A 13679-nucleotide genomic window follows, 5' to 3' on the forward strand; every position below is an offset into this window, starting at 1 on the left:
ATAAGACCACTATTATAAGATCTTGAGAAATAGAAAAAACGGAGAAGAATACATACTTTTGTGGTTACAAAGAAGGGAGGGAGGGAGGGAGGGAGAGGGCTTTTTATTGATCAATCTGTAGATAAGAACTGCTTTGGGTGAAGGGAAAGACAACACTCAATACAAGGAAGGTCAGCCTAATTGGACTGGACTAAAAGCAAAGAGGTTTCCGGGATAAAATGAAAGCTTCAAAGGTCAGCAGAGCAGGGGCTGGGGTCTGGGGAACTTGGTTTGAGGGGACTTCTAAGTCAATGGGCAAAATAATTCTATTATGAAAACATTCTGCATCCCACTTTGAATTGTGGCGCCTGGGGTCCTAAATGCGAACAAGCGGCCATCTAAGATACATCAGTTGGTCTCAACCCACCTGGAGCAAAGGCAAAGGAAGAACACCAAGGTCACACGACAACTAAGAACCCAAGAGACAGAAAGGGCCACATGAACCAGAGACCTACATTATCCTGAGACCAGAAGAACTAATTGGTGTCCGGCCACAATCGATGTCTGCCCTGTCAGAGAACACAACAGACAACTCTCGAGGGAGCAGGAGACCAATGGGATACAGACCCCAAATTCTCATGAAAAGAACATACCTAATGGTATGATTGAGACTAGAGGAATCCCAGAGACGATGCTCCCCAGAACTTCTGATGACACAGGACAGGAACCATTCCCAAAGACAAATCATCAGGCATGAAAAGGACTGGTCAGTGGGGGGAGAGAATTGCCGATGAAGAGAGAGCTAATTAAATCAGGTGGACACTGGAGAGTGTGTTGGCAACTCTTGACTGGAGGGGGGATGGGAAGATAGAGAGAGAGGGAAGATGGCAAAATTGGCACGAAACGAGAGACTGTAAGGGCTGACTCAATAGGGGGAGAGCAAGTGGGAGAAGAGAGTAAGATGTATGTAAACCTACATGTGACAGACTGATTGGAATGGTAAATGTTCACTTGAAGCTTAATAAAAATTAATTTAAAAAAAATTAATGAAGGTAAGGATATTATTTCTTGTCACACCTATATTCTCTGCATTCACAATGAGGACTGTGCCCCCAAAATTGTTTTTGTTGCTAGGTGCCATCAAGTCGGTTTCAACTCATAGTGACCCTATGTAGAACAGAAGGAAACACTGCCCAGTCCTGTGCCATCCTCACAATTCTTGTTGTTAAAAATGTTAGGCAATTTGTCATTAATACAGGAAAAAAAGGGAGAAATCAGAATGAATGAAAAAATTAATATGAACTCACACTCTGCACTTTATACATAAAACTACTCTAAATGGAAAACATATCTAAATGATATGTGTTATTAGGTGCTATCCTGTCAGTTCCCACTCATAGTGACCCTACGTACAACAGAACGAAACACTGACTGGTCCTGCATCATCCTCACAATTGTTGTTACGTTTGAGCTTATTGTTGTAGCCACTGTGTCAATGCATCTCGCTGAAGGTCTTCCTCTTTTTGCTGACTGTGATGGATAAGATTATGTGTCAACTTGGTTAGGCCATGATTCTCAGTGTTTATATGTGATCACCCCATGATGGGATCTTCTATGAGTAGGCAATCAGTTGAAAGGGAGTTTCTTTGAATGTGTGGTCTGCATCTGAATACAAGCGGATGTTCTGGCCTTTCCTGCTCGGAATCCTGCAGCTGTCTCCTGTTCCTCTGACTGCCAGTTCCTGGGACTTGAGCTAGCAGCTTACCTTTCGACCTTGAGATTCCTTGATCTTCACAGCCTGTGAACGAGAGCCCTGCTCTCCAACCTACCGATCTTGGGTTTGCCAGCTCCTGAAGCTACGTGAATCAGGAGAATCCTCTATTCTGATCCATGGACTTGGAATGTTCTGGCTTCTACAATTGTATGAGCTGTTTCCTTGATATAAATCTCTCTCTATATATATATTTATTTATACAATTTACTGGTTTTGCTTCTCTAGAGAACACGGCCTAGCACACTGACCTTCTCCTTTAGCAAGCATGATGTCATTTTCCAGGGACTGGTCACTCCTGATAACACATTCAAAGTATGTGACAAGTCTCACCATCCTCACTTCAAAGGAGCTCTCTGTCTATATTTCTTCCAAGACAGGTTTGTTTGTCTTTCTTGCCAACATCATAATTCAAAGGTATCAATTCCTGTTTGGTCTTCCTTACTCGTTGTCCAGGTTTTGCATGCAAAATGATATGTAAAAATATAATGATTCAAGAAGAGAAACTAGGAGAAATGTGTAACTTTGAATTAAGCAACAAGTTTTAGATATAACATCAAGAACATGATGGATAACCAAAATTGATAATGGATTTTATCAAAATTATAAACCTTTCCTCTGTGAAAGACACTGTTAAGAGAATAAAATAGCAAGTCAAAGAATTAAAAAAAAAATTAATTAGCAACTTTGTGTAAGGCAATCTAACGGACTTGTTATTCTGCTCCTCTATAATATGAAGTTATGTAAAGGAAAATATAGATTACATCCCAAACAAAAATGCAATGAAATCCATCAAAGAATAAAATTTTGAAAAGCTTTAGCAACTTTAATTAATATAAAAATAAAATATCCAATAGCTCATTTTTACGATATAAGAAAAATTTTGTAATTTTTTTTATTCAATATGTAGATGGTATTTATTAAGTTAATATCTCAGCTTCTACAAAAAGGTCACCTGTTTGAATTCACCAGTTTCTCCTTGGAAACCCTATGTGGCAGTTCTACTCTGTCCTATAGGATTGCTGTGAGTCAGAAGCCACTCATTGGCAAAGGTTTTTATTTTTTTTAGATTATTTATTAAATAAAACAACATGATAATGTATCTCATATTTCATCTCATAGTGGTATTTTTTTAGATTATTTATTAAATAAAACAACATGATAATGTATCTCATATTTCATCTCATCGTGGTATTTGTAAATACATTTGTCAGCATAGGGTATGGCAATAATATTATTTTATTAAAAATAAAAATGTATATTCCTTATGAGCTACATTTACTATTGACTGCTGATACACATTGCCATCGATATGATTCTGACTCATATTGACCTTATAGTACAGAGTAGAACTGCAACATAGGGTATACAAGGCTGTAATCTTTACAGAACCAGATGAGCACATCTTTTTCCCTAGGAGCACCTGGTGGTTTCTAATTCCTCGACCTTTCCATCAGCGCTGTGTTTAAACACAGCACAACCAGGGCTCCTTTTCAACAAAGGTAGAATAGTTATAAAGAAGTTATTCTTTCTACCTTCCTTTTTTTTTCCTTTTACTTCTAGTTTTACAATATGTTCTTGAGGAAGAAGGAGGCAGATTTGCAAAAAAAAATTAAACATTTGGAATAATGAAGAAGTCATTAATTATTAATGAGTTCTTGTATTGGTTATGTCTCCGAATCTTTCAGCACTTCTCAAAGAAATTTCTTCATAATTTTATTTTCCTCCTGAGGTCAGACACGTTTGTCTTTTCTCTCTCTCTTTCTGTCTCTGTACACATCCCCAGTCCTCACCTTCAGGATCAATTTCTCTCAAGCGAATTTCTAATTTTGTTTGTCTCCCACTATGCAACATTGACTTGATAGCAAAATGTTTGGTTTTGGGTTTTGGACCCAACACATATATTTTTATACTCGTCTTTTTCCTTTTTTTTTTTAAATTTTTGTTGTGCTTTAAATGAAAGTTTACAAATCAAATCAGCCTCTCACACAAAAACTTATATATACCACGCTACATACTCCCAATTGCTCTCACACTAATGAGACAGCCCGCTTCCTCCCTCCACTCTGTTTTTGTGTCCATTTTGCCAACTTCTAACCACCTCTACCCTCTCATCTCCCTTCCAGGCAGGAGATGCCAACATAGTCTCAAACGTCCACCTGATCCAAGAAGCTCACACCTCGCCAGCATACCTCTCCATCCCATTGTCCAGTCCAATCCCTGTCTGAAGAGATGGCTTTGGGAATGGTACCTGTCCTGGGACAACAGAAGGCCTGGGGGCCATGACCACCAAGGTCCTTCCAGTCTCAGTCAGACCATTAAGTCTGGTCTTTTTACAAGAATTTGGGGTCTGCATCCCACTGCTCTCCTGCTCCCTCAGGGGTTCTCTGTTGTGTTCCCTGTCAGGGCAGTCATCGGTTGTAGATAGGCACCATCTAGTTCTTCTAGTCTCAGGCTGATGTAGTCTCTGGTTTATGCGGCCCTTTCTGTCTCTTGGTCTCGTAATCGCCTTGTGTCCTTGGTGTTCTTCATTCTCCTTTGCTCCAGGTGGGTTGAGACCAATTGATGCTTCTTAGATGGCCACTTGCTACCATTTAAGACCCCAGACGCCACTCTCCAAAGTGGGATGCAGAATGTATTCTTAATAGATTTTATTATGCCAATTGACTTTGATGTCCCCTGAGACCATGGTCCCCAAACCCCTGCCCCTGCTATGCTGGCTTTTGAAGCATTCAGCTTATTCAGGAAACTGCTTTGTTTTTGATTTAGCCCAGTTGTGATGACCTTCCCTGTATTGCGTGTTGTCTTTCCCTTTACCTAAAGTACTTCTTATCTACTATCTAATTAGCAGATACCATCTCCCACCCTCCCTCCCTCCCTCCCCCCTCTCATAACCATCAAAGAATATTTTCTTCTCTGTTTAAACAATTTCTTGAGTTCCTATGACAGTGGTCTTATACAATATCTTGCCCTTTGGCAACTGACTAATTTCACTTAGCATAATGCCTTCCCAATTCCTCCATGTTACAAAATGTTTCACAGATTCATCACTGTTCTTTATCAATGCATAGTATTCCATTGTGTAAATATACCATGTATTTATCCATTCATCCATTGATGGGCACCTTAGTTACTTCTATCTTTTTAATATTGTAAACAGTGTTGCAGTGAACACGGGTGTGCATATAGCTGTTCATATAAAAGCTCTTATTTCTCTAGGGTATATTCCAAGCAGTGGAACTGCTGGATCATATGGTAGTACTATTTCTAGCTTTTTAAGGAAGCTCCAAATGGATTTCCAGAGTGGTTTTACCATTTTACATTCCCACCAGCAGTGTATAAGTGTTCCAATCCACAGCCTCTCTAATATTTATTATTTTGTGTTTTTTGGATTAATGACAGCCTTGTTGGAGTGAGATGGAGTCTCATTTGTAGTTTTGATTTGCATTCCTCTAATGGCTAAAGATTGTGAGCATTTCCTCATGTATCTGTTAGCTACCTGAATGTCTTCTTTAGTGAAGTGTCCATTCATATCTTTTGCCCAGTTTTTAATTGGCTTGTCTTTTTGTAGTTGAGTTTTTGCAGTATCATGTAGATTTTAGAGATCAGGTGCTGATCAGAAATGTCATAGCTAGAAACTTTTTCCCAGTCTGTAGGTAATCTTTTTACTCTTTTGGTGAAGTCTTTGGATGAGCATATATGTTTGATTTTTAGGAGCTCCCAGTTATCTGGTTTTTCCTCTGCGTTGTTAATACTGTTTTGTATACTGTTTATGCCATGTATTAGGGCTCCTATCATTGTCCCTATTTAACTATTTATCTTGTCCCCCATTTAACTGTTTCGAGGACTTTGTCAAATAACAACTGCTCATATGTGGTTGGATTTATGTCTGGATTCTCATTTCTGTTCTGTTGGTCTATGTATCTGTTGTTGTGCCAGTACCAGGCTGTTTTGCCTACTGTGGTGATATAATAGGTTTTAAAATCAGGTAGAGTGAGGTCCAACTTTGTTCTTCTTTTTCAGTAATGCTTTGGTTATCCGGGTCCTCTTTCTCTTCCATATGAAATTGGTGATTTGTTTTTCCATCTTATTAAAATATATTATTGGAATTTGGATCGGAATTGCATTACATCTACAGATCGCTTTCAGTAGAACAGACATTTTATAATGTTAAGTCTTCCTATCCATGAACAAGGTATGTTTTTCCACTTATGTAGGTCTCTTGGTTTCTTGCAGTAGTGTCTTGTAGTTTTCTTTGTATAAGTCTTTTAGATCTCTGTTAAGATTTATTCCTAAATATTTTACCTTCTTGCGGGCTACTGTAAATGGTATTGATTTGGTGGTTTCCTCTTCCGTGTTCTTTTTGTTGTTGTAGAGGAATCCAACTGATTTTGGTATGTTTATTTTATATCCTGACCCTCTGCTGAACTCTTCTTTTAGTGTCAGTAGTTTTCTTGAGGATTCCTTAAGGTTTTCGGTGTATAAGATCATCTCATCTGCAAATAGGGATACTTTTACTTCTTCCTTGCCAATCTGGATGCTCTTTATTTCTTGATGTAGCCTAATTGCTCTGACTAGGACCTCCAGCACAATGTTGAACAAGAGTTGTGATAAAGGGCATCTTTGTCTGATTCCTGATTCAAGGGGAATTCTTTTAAACTCTCTCCATTTAGGATGATGTTGGCTCCTGACTTTGTATAAATGCCCTTTATTATGTTGAGGAATTTTCTTTCTACTCCTCTTTTGCTGAGAGTTTTTATCGTGAATGGGTGTTGAACTTTGTCAAGTGTCTTTTCTTCATCAATTGATCAAATCATTTGATTCTTATCTTTTGTTTTATTTGTATGATTGATTACATTAATTGTTTTTCTAATGTTGAACCATCCCTGCGTACCTGGTATGAATCTCACTTGGTCTTGGTGAATCCTTTTTTTGATATGTTGTTAAATTCTATTGGCTAGAATTTTGTTGAGGATTTTGCATCTAAGTTCAAGAGAGATATAGGTCTGTAATTTTCTTTTTTTGTGTGTGTGGTATCTCTATCTGGTTTTGGTATCAGGAATAAGGTGTCTTCATAGAATGAGTTTGGGAGTATTCCGTCCTTTTCTATGCTCTGAAAGACCTTTAGTAGTAGCAGTATTGATTCTTTTCTGAAAATTTGGTAGAACTCTGCAGTGAAGCCATCTGGTCCAGGGCTTCTTTTTGTTCGGAGTTTTTTGATTACCTTTTCAACCCCTTCTTTGGTTGTGGGTCTATTTAGTTGTTCTACCTCTGCTTGTGTTTAGGTAGGTAGTGTGTTTCTAGGAATTCATCCATTTCTTCTAGGTTTTCAAATTTGTTAGAGTATAATTTTTCATAGTAATCTGATATGATTCTTTTAAATTCAGTTGGATTTGTTGTAATATCACCCATCTCATTTCTTGTTTGTGTTATTTGCTTCCTCTCCTGTTTTTCTTTTGTCAGTTTTACCAGTGGTTTATCAAATTTGTTGATTTTTTCAGAGAACCAGCTTTTGTTCTTGTTAATTCTTCCAATTGTTTTTGTTTTCTATTTCATTTAGTTCTGCTCTAATTTTTATTGTTTGTTTTCTACTGATGCTTGGGGGTTTCTTTTGCTGCTCTCTTTGTGTTTGTTAGAGTTGTAGGGATAATTCTTTGATTTTGGCCCTTTCTTCTTTTTGGATGTGTGTGTTAATTGATATAAATTGACCTCTGAGCACTGCTTTCGTTGCATCCCAAAGGTTCTGATAGGAAGTGTTTTCATTCTCATTGGATTCTATGAATTTCTTTATTCCATCCTTAATATTGTCTAGAATCCAGTCTTTTTTGAGCAGAGTATTGTTCAGTTTCCAAGTTTTTGATTTATTTTCCCTGCTTTTTCTGTTATTGATTTCTACTTTTATGGCCTTATGGTCAGAGAAGATACTTTGCAATATTTCAATGTTTTGGGTTCTGCAAAGGCTTGCTTTATAACCTAATAACGTGCTCTATTCTAGAGAATGTTCCATGTGCACTAGAAAAGAAAGTATACTTGGTTGCTGTTGGGTGGAATGTTCTGTATATATCTATGAGGTCAGGTTGGTTGATTGTGACATTTAGATGTTCTTTGTCTTTATGGACCTTCTTCCTGCATGTCCTGTGCTTCAGCAAAAGTGGTGTGTTGAAGTCTCCTACTATTATTGTGGAGCTCTCTATCTCACTTTTCAATGCTGCTAGAGTTTCTCTTATGTATCTTGCAGCCTTGTCACTGGGTGCATAAATATTTAATATGGTTTTAACCTCTTGGTATATCATCTCTTTAATCATTATATAGTGTCCTTCCTTATCCTCCTTTATGATGGATTTAACTTTAAAGTGTATTTTGTCAGAAATTAATATTGCCACTCCTGCTCTTTTTTGATTGTTGTTTGCTTGATATATTTTTTTCCATCCTTTGAGTTTTAGTTTGTTTGTGTCTCTGAGTCTAATGCTGTCTCTTGTAGGCAGCATATGGACGGTTCATGTTTATTAGTCCATTCTGACACTCTCTGTCTTTTTATTCGTGCATTTAGTCCATTCACATTCAATGCAGTTATGGATAGGTATGAATTTAGTGCTATCATTTTGATGTCCTTTTTGTGTGTTGTTGACAGTTTCTTCTTCCCACTTAATTTTATGTGTTGAGTAGATTATCTTTATGTATTGTCTTATCCTCATATTCACTGTTGTTGATTTTGTTTCTGCTGAGTCTCTATTTTTTTCTTGTATTTTATTTTGATGTGTAGGATAGTTTGACTCCTTTGTGGTTACCTTTATTAATTACCCTTATTTTTCTAAATTTAAACCTATCGTTTATTTCTTTGTATTACCTTGCCTTCCTCTCCATATAAAAGATCTATGACTTCATTTTTCAGTCCCTCTTTATCGTTTTAATGTTGCCTTCTTTTACATAATAACTTCGCTGTTTCCTTGTTTTGTGTATTTTTTAATCTTGATTTGTTTTTGTGATTTCCCTGTCTGGGTTGTCATCTGATTGCTCTGCCCAGTGTTCTAGTCTTGGGTTGATACCTGATATTATTGATTTTCTAACCAAAGAACTCCCTTTAGTATTTCTTGTAGTTTTGTTTTGGTTTTTACAAATTCCCTAAAGTTTTGTTTATGTGGAAATACCCTAATTTCACCCTCATATTTGAGACACAGTTTTGCTGGATATATGATTCTTGGCTGAAAAATTTTTTTCCTTCAATGCTTTATACAGGTCATCTCATTGCCTTCTTGCCTTCATGGTTTCTGCTGAGTAGTCCGAGCTTATTCTTATTGGCTTTCCTTTGTAGGTGAGTTTTCGTTTATCCCTAGTTGCTCTTAAAATTCTCTCTTTATATTTGGTTTTGGCAAGTTTGATTATAAAATGTCTTGGTGACTTTCTTTTAAAATCTACCTTATGTGGAGTTCAATGAGCATCTTGGACAGATATCTTCTCATCTTTCACAATAACAGGGAAGTTTTCTGCCAACAAATCTTCAACAATTCTGTCTGTATTTTCTGTTAGTCCTCCCTGTTCTGGTACTCCAATCACTCGTAGGTTATTTCTCTTGATAGAGTCTCACATGATTCTTATGGTTCTTCATTTTTTTAAATTCTTTTGTCTGATTTTTCTTCTAATATATTGGTGCCAATTGCTTTATCTTCAAGTTCACAAATTCTGCCTTCCACTTGCTCAATTTTACTCCTCTGATTTTCTGTTGAGTTGTCTACTTCTGTGATTTTATTGCTAATCTTCTGAACTTCTGATTGCTGTCTGCCTATGGATTTTTCCAGCGTATTAAATTTTTCATTATGTTCTTGAATAACCTTTTTAATTTCTTCAGCTGCTTTATCTGTGTGTTCCTTGGCTTGTTCTGCATATTCCCTGATTTCCTTCCTAATGTCTTGAAGTGTTCTGTATGCTAGTCTTTTGTATTCTGCCTCCAGTAATTCCAGGAAGCCACTTTCATCAAGAAGATCCCTTGATTCTTTGTTTTGAGAGCTTCTTGAGTTAATCATGGTCATTTCTTTATATGACTTGATATTGACTCTTGTCTCCAAGCCATCTGTAAGTTGTTGTATTAGTTTATTTTATGTTTCCTTACTGTGTCATAGTCTCTTGCTTTGTTTTGTTTTGATATCCCTGAATGAGTAGCTTGAGTGAGCTAGCTTGATTATTTTTGCCTTTGGAGCTCTGACGTCCTGACCCCAGGTTGCTAGAGATGTTATCGTGTATACCAGTCTAGAAGTCCATTCACTTTTCTTGTATGAAATCAGCTCAGGTGTCCAGGTAGCTGATCATCAAGTGTGTGGTATAGGCTCTGTCCTACAGTCTTAGAGGAGCAGGGGTGATTGGTGTAGGTACCTGTACCTGGTTGCAGCAGGGGGTCGTGGGATGAATAAGCCAGGGGGCTGAGAATCATCCCCTAAGTGTCTCTGACAAAAGCGAGTCCCTGTTCCCCAGGGCGTACAGGAGGGTAGGTTCTGCAGACGGACCATGGGAGCCAATGTTTTTGGTTGTAAGGACTGGGAGGTACCTGTTATCCTTGCAGCCCTGTCATAGGTGGCTGAGTGACCTGAGTGGAGCTACCAATCCTTAGGTCCCATATGTGAGTAGGTGAGGACCCTGTTTAATAAAGCAGTGTCAAACATCAAACACCCACCTGTCCACCACACAGTTGAAGCAGTTGTAGTCTGCCAACAGGGCCTATTCTACTGAAATAGGCCCACACAGGTCCACGCAGGGCGGGAAAGGCACTCAAAGTCCACGGACATTTTATGCCTGGACAGCAGCCTCTTTTGTCTGATGCTCCCCTGGTTAATGCAGTTGGCAAATTATCTTTTCCTCCAAATATGAATTTATTCCTTCTCCACGGCCAGAAGGATGGCTCTAGGCCCAGGGAAATCAACAGCCACTGATGCCATCTTGGGGCAGAGGGTGCAGCAAAATGTACACAAATACTTAACTTTTGCCAAGAGTGCAGTTCTTCTCTGATTCCAGAGGTATGAGTAGGCTGTGTGGCTGGCTGCTTCTCCCTGAGGAAATCACTGCCGAATGCTAGTACCAGCCTGCCGCATCCACTTCTGGGAATGGTGCCTGAGGGCTCCTAGCAATTCAGGTTCGGTAACTCCTCTCTGCTTCTGAACTGTCTCTTTCTTCCCCTGCCCCTTATTCATTTTCTAACCTTGCCTTTGATGTTCAGGTCTCCCATCTTGTCATAAATATACTTGTTTCGCCTGTTTTTTCAGGTCTTTGTTGTAAGGGGGCTCACCGGAAGTGTCTGCCTATTCTGCCATCTTGGCTCCACCTCTATCTGCCATCTTGGCTCCACCTCTAGTCTTGGGTTGTTGTCTGATATTGTTGGCTCTCTAACTGGAGGCCTCTATTTAATATTTCTTGTAATTTTGGTTTGGTTTTAATAAGTTCTCTTAACTTCTGTTTATCTGGAAATGCTCTAGAATTGCCAACATATTTCACAGGCAGTTGTTTCAAATATAACATTTTTGTAATTTTTTTTTACCTTCAAGTCTTTATACATGTCATCCCATTGACTTCTTGCCTGGATGGTGTCTGCTGGGTAGTCAGAGCTTAGCCTTATTGATTTTCCTTTTCAGATGACTTTTAATTTATCCTTAGCCACTCCCAAGAGTCTATCTTTATCTTCAGTTTTGGCAAGTTAGATTATGTCTTGGTGACTTTCTTTTGGATATGCCCGTATGGTGTTAATAGAGCTTCTTGGAAAGATATCGTCTCATCTTTCATGATATCAGAGAAGTTTTCTGACAGCAAATCTTCAACAAATCTCCCTATATTTTCTGTTATCCTCCTCTCGTGCTCCCGTTTTGGTACTCCAGTCACTCATAGTGTTTTCCTCTTAATAGTGTCCTGCATAATTCTTAGCTTGTACATTTTTTTGAAATTCTTTTATCTGATTTTTCCTCAGATAAATTGATGTCAGGGGATTTATCTTCAATTTCACTAATTCTGACTTCCGTTGCTTCAGTTCTTCTCCTATGATATTTCATTGAGTTGTGTAATTCTGAAATTTCATTGTTAATGTTTTTGATTTCTAGTTCCTGTCTCCCTATGTTTTCTAGCAGCCTACTAAATTCGTACTTCTGTTCTTGTATTGTTTTCCTGAATTCCTCCATTGCTTTGTCTGTGTGTTTTTGACTTGGTATGATTTTTGCCTGATTTCTTGAAGAGCTCTGTATATTAATCTTGTATTTAAAATAATTTTTATTGTGCTTTAAGTGAAAGTTGACAAATCAAGTCAGTCTGTCACATATAAGCTTATATACACCTTACTCCATACTCCCACTTACTCTCCCCCAATGAGTCAGCCTGCTCCCTCCTTCCAGTCTCTCCTTTCATGACCATTTTGCCAGTTTCTAACAACAACCCTCTCCACCCTCCTATCTCCCCTCCAGACAGGAGATGCCAACACAGTCTCAAGTGTCCACCTGACACAAGTAGCTCGCTCTTCATCAACATCTCTCTCCAACCCATTGTCCAGTCCCTTCCATGTCTGATGAGTTGTCTTTGGGAATGGTTCCTGTCCTGGGCCAACAGAAGGTTTGGGGACCGTGACTGCTTGGATTCTTCCAGTCTCAGTCAGACCATTAAGTCTGGTCTTTTTATGAGAATTTGGGGTCTGCATCCCACTGTTCTCCTGCTCCCTCAGAGGTTCTCTGCTGTGCTCACTGACAGGGCGGTCATTGGTTGTGGCTGGGCACCATCTAGTTTTTCTGGTCTCAGGATGATGTAAGTCTCTGGTTCATGCGGCCCTTTCTGTCTCTTGGGCTCATAGTTATTGTGTGACCTTGGTGATCTTCATTCTCCTTTGATCCAGGTGGGTTAAGACCAATTGATGCATCTTAGATGGCCCTTGTTAGCATTTAAGACCCCAGATGCAACACTTCAAAGTGGGGTGCAGAATGTTTTCTTAATAGAATTATTTTGCCAATTGACTTAGAAGTCCCCTTAAGCCATAGTCCCCAAACCCCCGCCCTTGCTCCGCTGACCTAAGAAACATTCAGTTTATCCCGGACACTTCTTTGCTTTTGGTCCAGTCCAGTTGAGCTGACCTTCCGTGTATTGAGTATTGTCCTTTCCTTCACCTAAAGTAGTTCTTATCTACTAACTAATCAGTAAATAACCCTCCCCCCCCATAACCACAAAAGTATGTGTTCTTCTCAGTTTATACTATTTCTCAAGCTCTTATAATAGTGGTCTTATACAATATTTGTCCTTTTGCCTCTGACTAATTTCACTCAGCATAATGTTCCAGGTTCCTCCATGTTATGAAATGTTTCACAGATTCATCACTGTTCTTTATTGATGCTTAGTATTCCATTGTGTGAATATACCACAATTTATTTAACCATTCATCCGTTGATGGACACCTTGGTTGCTTCCAGCTTTTTGCTATTGTAAACAGAGCTGCAATAAACATGGGTGTGCATATATCTGTTTGTGTGAAGGCTCTCTTATCTCTAGGGTATATTCCGAGGAGTGGGATTTCTGGGTTGTATGGTAGTTCTATTTCTAACTGTTTAAGAAAATGCCAGATAGATTTCCAAAGTGGTTGTACCATTTTACATTCCCACCAGCAGTGTATAAGAGTTCCAATCTCTCCGCAGCCTCTCCAACATTTATTATTTTGTGTTTTTTGGATTAATGCCAGCCTTGTTGGAGTGAGATGGAATCTCATGGTAGTTTTAATTTGTATTTCTCTAATGGCTAATGATTGAGAGTATTTTCTCATGTATCTGTTAGCTGCCTGAATATATATTAATCTCTTGAGTTTTAATCTGATAATTCCAAAACCTTCTCTTCTTCTCAAAGGTTTCTTAGTTCTTTATTTCAATCACTTGCTGGAGCCGTCTTTATGTGATTTAATATTGACTGTTTTCTCTGAACCATC

The sequence above is a fragment of the Loxodonta africana genome, chromosome 1 (assembly GCF_030014295.1).
Source record: "Loxodonta africana isolate mLoxAfr1 chromosome 1, mLoxAfr1.hap2, whole genome shotgun sequence".
Lineage (NCBI taxonomy): Eukaryota > Metazoa > Chordata > Mammalia > Proboscidea > Elephantidae > Loxodonta > Loxodonta africana.